Source organism: Ananas comosus, linkage group 1 (genome assembly GCF_001540865.1).
Source record: "Ananas comosus cultivar F153 linkage group 1, ASM154086v1, whole genome shotgun sequence".
NCBI lineage: Eukaryota > Viridiplantae > Streptophyta > Magnoliopsida > Poales > Bromeliaceae > Ananas > Ananas comosus.
In genome coordinates, this window is record NC_033621.1 from 4670000 (window position 1) to 4676697 (window position 6698).

General features: G+C 34.7%; 1 protein-coding gene across 1 annotated transcript in view; it reads left to right on the forward strand.

Moving 5' to 3' along the window:
- Window positions 1–6698, forward strand: part of LOC109717817 (probable serine/threonine protein kinase IREH1) — a 30517-nt gene that overhangs the window by 2378 nt on the left and 21441 nt on the right. The gene's annotated exons all lie outside the window — the stretch shown is intronic.

Sequence of the window (6698 nt, forward strand, 5' to 3'; positions counted from 1 at the left end):
CCAGTAGTTCCAGAATAGCTGAACCGGTCGAAACGAGCTATTGGACTGCTATGAACAGAGTCCGGTACCAGCCAGAAGCCAACTTCTCACCGCGGCTTCTCCGGAAAATCGAATTACTATTCACTTTAAATGAAACTTGGAAATCGCGTAGAATTTTCGTTTTAACTCGTTTTCGCCCGAAACTTGACGAGTGCTTTTGTAATTAAATTACACACAAAAACATCGTCAACTGAGAGTTTAGCTACACTGCAAAAATCTCAGTCCTTACAAAGAGCCCCTCAACTTTTCTATTTTCCAAAGTCACCCCTGCTGTTCGGGTGCCCTTGTACCGGTACATGGTTTCTTGTACCGGTACAAGGCCTGGGTGACAGCCAGATCGAGAGCAAACCCGAGAGCTCGGGTCTCGGTTTCGTCGGGTTTGTACTGGTACAAGCCCCTTGTACCGGTACAACACCCGGAGCCCTCCAAAACCCGAGAGCTGCGATGGCTGTACCGGTACAGCCATCACCCTTATACCGGTACAGCAGCTCCAGAATGCTGTTTTCATTCTGTTTCGGCTCCACTTCGCGCCGATCGATGTCAAAACCATTCCAACATCTTTGGAACTCATTTTTGCTCTTCCAAACTTGTTGGAATGCCTAATGGAACTTGTCCAAACCGTTCAATCGCCCACTTTGGCCCATTTGGCCAAAGTTAGCCAATATCGTCGAATTTCGATATCTCACAAGAGAGGGGCGGGAGAGAGGAGAATTGAGAGTGGGAGAGAACCGAGGGGGGCCATGTGCGGGAGGCCCCTACCCCCTGCGTGCGCCGAGAGGGAGAGAGATACTTCTCTCCCTCCATCTCTCTATCTGCTTTCTCTTTCTCTCTCTCCCTCTGCTCTCTCTCTCTCTCTCTCTCTCTTCCCCTCTATCTATCTACTCTCTCTCTCCGTTCTCTCTGTCTGCTCTCTCTTTTTCTCTCTCTCTCTCCTCATCTCTCTTCCTTTCTTGCGCGTGCTGCGGGCGCGGGTCGCCTGCACGTAGCCCCCTCTCCTCTCTCTTTTTCTCTCCCTTTCTCTCTTCCTCTCTCCCTCGCGAGCGTGGAGAAGCGGCCACGTCGGCCACAGGAGAACTCTCGATTCAATTTATCTATAGATAGGATGGCTAGTTCTTTTACGAATTGTTAGCTTTATTTAAACAAAATTTTAAAATACGCCCAAATATCAGAGCATCATTATTTTTAAAATATCATAGCATCATTATCAGAGCATCATTATTTTATATTATATCATATTTTATTTTACAGCATTAATAACTAAATTCTTCATTAACTATATAATATTCTGTACGGTGTATGAAAAATTGATACATATCAGGCGCAAGAAAACTTCTCTCTTTCTAAAGTAACAAAGCCACGTTGTCACCCATTACGTCTTTAACCAATGGGGGATCGTCATAAATTTTGATTAAATTTTTAAATAAAATCATTAGAATAATTAAACTCTATAAATAATTAAATATTAATAAGAAGTTATTTTTTGTAATTTATATATAAATTTTTTTTTTTTACTTTTGATATAATTTTTTATTTTTAAATTTTTAATACTATATATTTTAATTGGCTGAAATATAATATCTATTCACTGCGAAACGCTGGCCATACACTAGTTACCATTATTGGATTGTATCATTAGATTCAAATTATTAAGATAGTAGGTATTATATATGTTGTCTTGAGTACTATATTTTAAGCATTTATTGGCGGATTTGGTGGGGGAGAGAAGTCTATTCGTCGCCCATTATTAGTATTGGGTTGAGATCGCGTACTAGTTTTGGTTATTACGTCGTGAGTCATTAATTAATTGCATTATACACTTGGCAATGCCTCGTTTAGGCATTTGAGAATATTACTTTTCCTTGTGTTTGTCATCAGGATATATATTCTGGAAATTGATAATGTGGGAATTAAGGCAGGAGAGCAATTTCTTTTTATGATTTTTCTTGGGCACACCGACCTTGATTTTGATATTGACATAAAAGGTTCTCAATTGGTGTGTAAACAGTGAGGGAAATGTGTACTTAAATAATGTTATAATATAAGCTTTTACTTTGAGAGGTATAGATAGTGAGAGGGATCGAGTGAAGTGAGGATGGACATATTCAAGGGTGTACTGCATGCATCTAGGGGTGGAACTGGGCCGGGCTTGGGTCGGAAAATACTATGCCCAAGCCCAGCCTAAAAAAAAATGTTGGGCTTCCGGTAAGATTTTTACCCATTTTAATTTATTAATTTTAATTATAATAAATTAAAATTAAGATTTAGAAAAATAAATGATGTGCTTCGGCAATCTTCACTTCTACTCCGATAGTAGCAATCCTATAAAGTAAATAATAAGATAGAAACTTCTCACGTAAGGGTAAAATGTTTAATTAATTATGGGATATTTGATTTTTTAGAGGAGCATTGTGGTATTTTAAAATTTTAAAATTATCCTTAAATTATGTACATATAACGTCTAATTAATTTTTTTGAAAATTTTAAAATAATATATATTTAGTAAATGTTATGTACATAACTAATTAGCTATATAGAATAATATGTATCATATATTTATTCATAGATATGTATAATTAATCAATTATATATAATAATACTATTTAATATATCATAATATGGAACTAAATATTTTCTTAATATATAATATATCCACATATATATAAATATATATCATTAATAACAATATATATTATATATGATATACTATATTATTTATTCCGATAAATATTCTATATATAATTAAATATTTTATTTTGATAATTAATATATCGGGCTTTTGGGTTGGGCTCGGGCCGGGTTCGGACATGCCCAAATAAGCCCAAAATTTTTTCGGGCCTAAATTTTTTAGCCTGGCCCGAACCGGAAGTTATATTTTCAATACCCAAACATGACCCATCGGGGGCCGGGCCTTGTTTAGGCCCGGGCCCAGTTCCACAAAAGTATTTTCTTAAATACAGAACATCAATACATGATAAAAAAATTCTGTTGTTTTCGATTGACCTTTGAAGGTCGGATGTATCCTGGAAGGTAGGATTGTCGGCTGGTGCTGACGGTATTCTGACTATATCGAATACACTCCATGTGCCTATCGGTCGCTTGCGTTCGTTAACTTTTAGTTGACACACGAGCATGTACTCCTACATATTGATCCTTTATTGACTTCTACTACTGGTTGTTCTATTGTAGTTCTGATAGGGGTAGAGTAGAATTGCATTCGATATATACTATACTTCTTGTGACCTTGTTGGTCGGTTCTCTATTATGGCATCGGTGACGTGTTTGGTCGTTCGTTACTTTCCGTACTATTGACACTATCTCGGCGGTTCACGTTGTTACTTGATGAGCTAACACGGTCGGTCATGCCGGAGGGCGGCAGTGATTAGTCGGCTGATTCGACGGTGGCATAATTGATCATATCCGGCATTGATCGCCACAGCTCGAGTGCATTCACGTACAACATCAGCGGTTGATCCCCGCAGTGAGGGTGTTCTTTTCCGGAAATGGTCGTACATATTCCGACCGTGAGCCCAGCGGTGTTTCTTGTGTGCTAGGGTTACATCCAGGTTGTGGCGGCGAGCAGATAGTGGCTTTGCTGAGGTCATTAGGACCGACACGGCGGGTTAGATTGGCTATGTTTGTGGATTTCGTGCCGTTGACGCAATATAAGTGTATGTAGCGGTTGTGTGATATAACTCTAGTTTTTCTTAACAGTTGTTCCTTGCTACTAAGTTTTGTATCCTTGATGATGCTTGCAGTTACATACATAGCGGTAGTGTGTTTTCATATATATATATCTCGTTCGTTTCATTATCCGTTGCTTCTGTAATTTTACTTACCCATCTACTGTTTGGTTAGTCTCTTCCTGATCGCTCGTGAGTACTCTCGCTCTTCTTCGGTTTGCGGTACCCACTGGGATGGGAGACATGTTTACATGTCTCACTCCCCCATCATTTTTAAGGTACGCGGGCGATGAGTAGGTGGGACCGAGACGTGATGTCTGTTGAGCGGTCGATTAGAGCTTCCGACCGCAGGTTATTTCGGATTTATTGTTATCTTGTATTTCTGTTGATAATATATTTAGTTGGTTTATGTGGTTGCAGGTGATTATTTACATTCGAAAATGCTGATTTTTTTTGGATTTGCTAAAATAAAGTTTTCTTACCCTCGTTAGTATGCGTTTTTAAAAGATAAAGGTTTCTGTTGTAGGGAAACAAGCAGTTTCAAAAGGATTTTTGTGGATTTACTGTGCTAATTACCTTGAATGTAAAACTGTGATGTGTTAATGGTGATGTATGAATGTAATAGTTATCTTATATTCATTGGTTGTGCGTTGTATCCTTGATTTGTACTGTTATTTGATCGACGCCGGTGCAAATACAGGGGGGACTCTGTCCGTATGTGAACAGTAGCTTCCCTGTATTGTGGCCGGATCTGGCATACTTCTGGGGTCAGAATTTTCAAAAAAAAAAAAAAAAAAAAAAAAATAAAAAAAAATTCAGACGCTGTTTCCGCTTTGTTTTTAAACCTAAAAGGAAGCCCCGGGCGTGCAAATGGCAAAGAGAAGAATTAGTTTGGCAAATTTTTTCAATAGAATTATTTGCTCCAATTAAAAAATTTTATAGATTATTTTGAAATAGAAAGCCTGTAGAAATTGTTATCAGCTATAATGATATGGTGTAGACACAGCTGGCTTCTTTCATTACTTCAGTGATTCGAAGGTTTGCTACGTACTAGTACCACTTTAATTACAAACCATAAATTCATATTTTAATTATTGATAGTTGGTGCTGTCTCTATTTGAAAGCTTTTGTCCGTCTATTATGCTACAGTTAACGCCAGGTGTGACGGCCGCGAATTTTAAATATTTTTAAAATATATTTATATTTTATAAAGATTTATAAGCATAATTTACAATTAGAATTAATTTAAATAAAATAATTTACTATTAAAATTAATTAATTTAAACAAAAGTAATTTAAACATATATGTGCCTATCATATATTTATTGATAAGGGCTTATCAAACAATTCAAATAATTATTAATGATATGATGGTAACTAATTTGACTTGATAATATAGTTATATAAATGGATTAAAATAAATTCAAATACAAGCAAAAGAAATTATTATTAAAAGAAATATTTAATGATATTTAATAAAGTGATTTTATCAAAAATATGTGTTGATGGAAAAAATAAAAAAAAAAAAATTAGGCAGGAACGATGAGAATCTTGGGCGCATAAACTTACCGGCGGATTAACTATAGCCACTCCTGCCAGCTATTAAAAACAATCAATAATGTGGACTGAAAAACATTATTAAATAGTTAATTTCGAAAGCCTGTGAAAGGAGTCTTTTCTCTCCTATTTGAATAAGAAGACCTTTATTTTCAATATTCCTTTCGTGCATTTATTATTTTTATTAGAGTAGTCTATTGTATTATTTTCTTTTCGTATTTACTATTTTTTTAGTAGTAGTAGATAGGGTATTAGCTTTTCTTCGAGATGGATGTCATAGTAGAATACTTTTGTAGAATTTTTCTGATATTTAAGCAATATATGCAGTATTTTCTCTCTGCAGTTCAGAACCAGAAAATTCTGTACATCTGTACACTCTGCCTGATCTAGCCGAACGATTTGTTGTGTTGAATCGAACTCGGTTTTGGATCGTCTTCATTTCAACGAATCACTTGATTTGTGGTAGAGTGCAAACTTCTGAATCATCATTCGTTAGTCGTTTATCTGCTTCGCATGTATTTCTTTGAAGTGACGGATTTTTTGACGTAGCGGTCGAGATTCAGATCGCGAGCCAATAGTAAGAAGAAAAATCTCTTATACAGACTAGTTAACAATTAGATAAGTTTATAAAACTATTAATATAATAATTAAATAGATTTATAATATAAACAAAAATTGGTTAAAAATACTAAAAACAGAGAGTGCAAAAGCGAATATAAGAGGTTTTGGTGTAATACAGCTTACGAAATCAATTAAAAGACAAAGTTTTAAAATGATTTAAATAAATTAATAAAAGTGATGGAGATAGGAAAAGTAGAGTAAATGCTTAGAACAAATACAAATGATGGAGATGTGAAATAGGTAGAGTTGTGTCATTTGAATGCTAGACATAATTTTCATAAATTATAAATTTGAACTTAAGAAATTCAGATCATATAGTTTAGAATACCTAACGCGATACCATTATTAATTTTGATCAACACTAGCATACCGAATTATAATTTTAGATGACACTATCTGCTTTTTTTTATAGAAGGACTGGAAATAAGCAATTTAATTTGCTTCTAGCATTGTTCAGTTTCATCTTTGTAATTATAAAAAGCAGTTAAAAAATGCCCTTCTAACGAATAAGATGGGGGCATCTCACAGGATATAGAATTAATGAGATAAAATGATTCAGAGCGTGCTACAAGAATTCTCTTAAAAAAATAAATTAATATATTAGTTGTTTATAGAAAGTTTTTCTTAAATACAGAATCAATAAATGATAAAAAAACATTACATAAATATGGATGCCAGACTATAATATTTTTGATTGGATGTTTTTGTTTTTATCTTTTATTTTTTATTTTTTATCAGATTACATAACTATGTAATGTTTTTTTTTTTTTTTTTTTTTTTTTTTTTTTTTTTTTTTTTTTT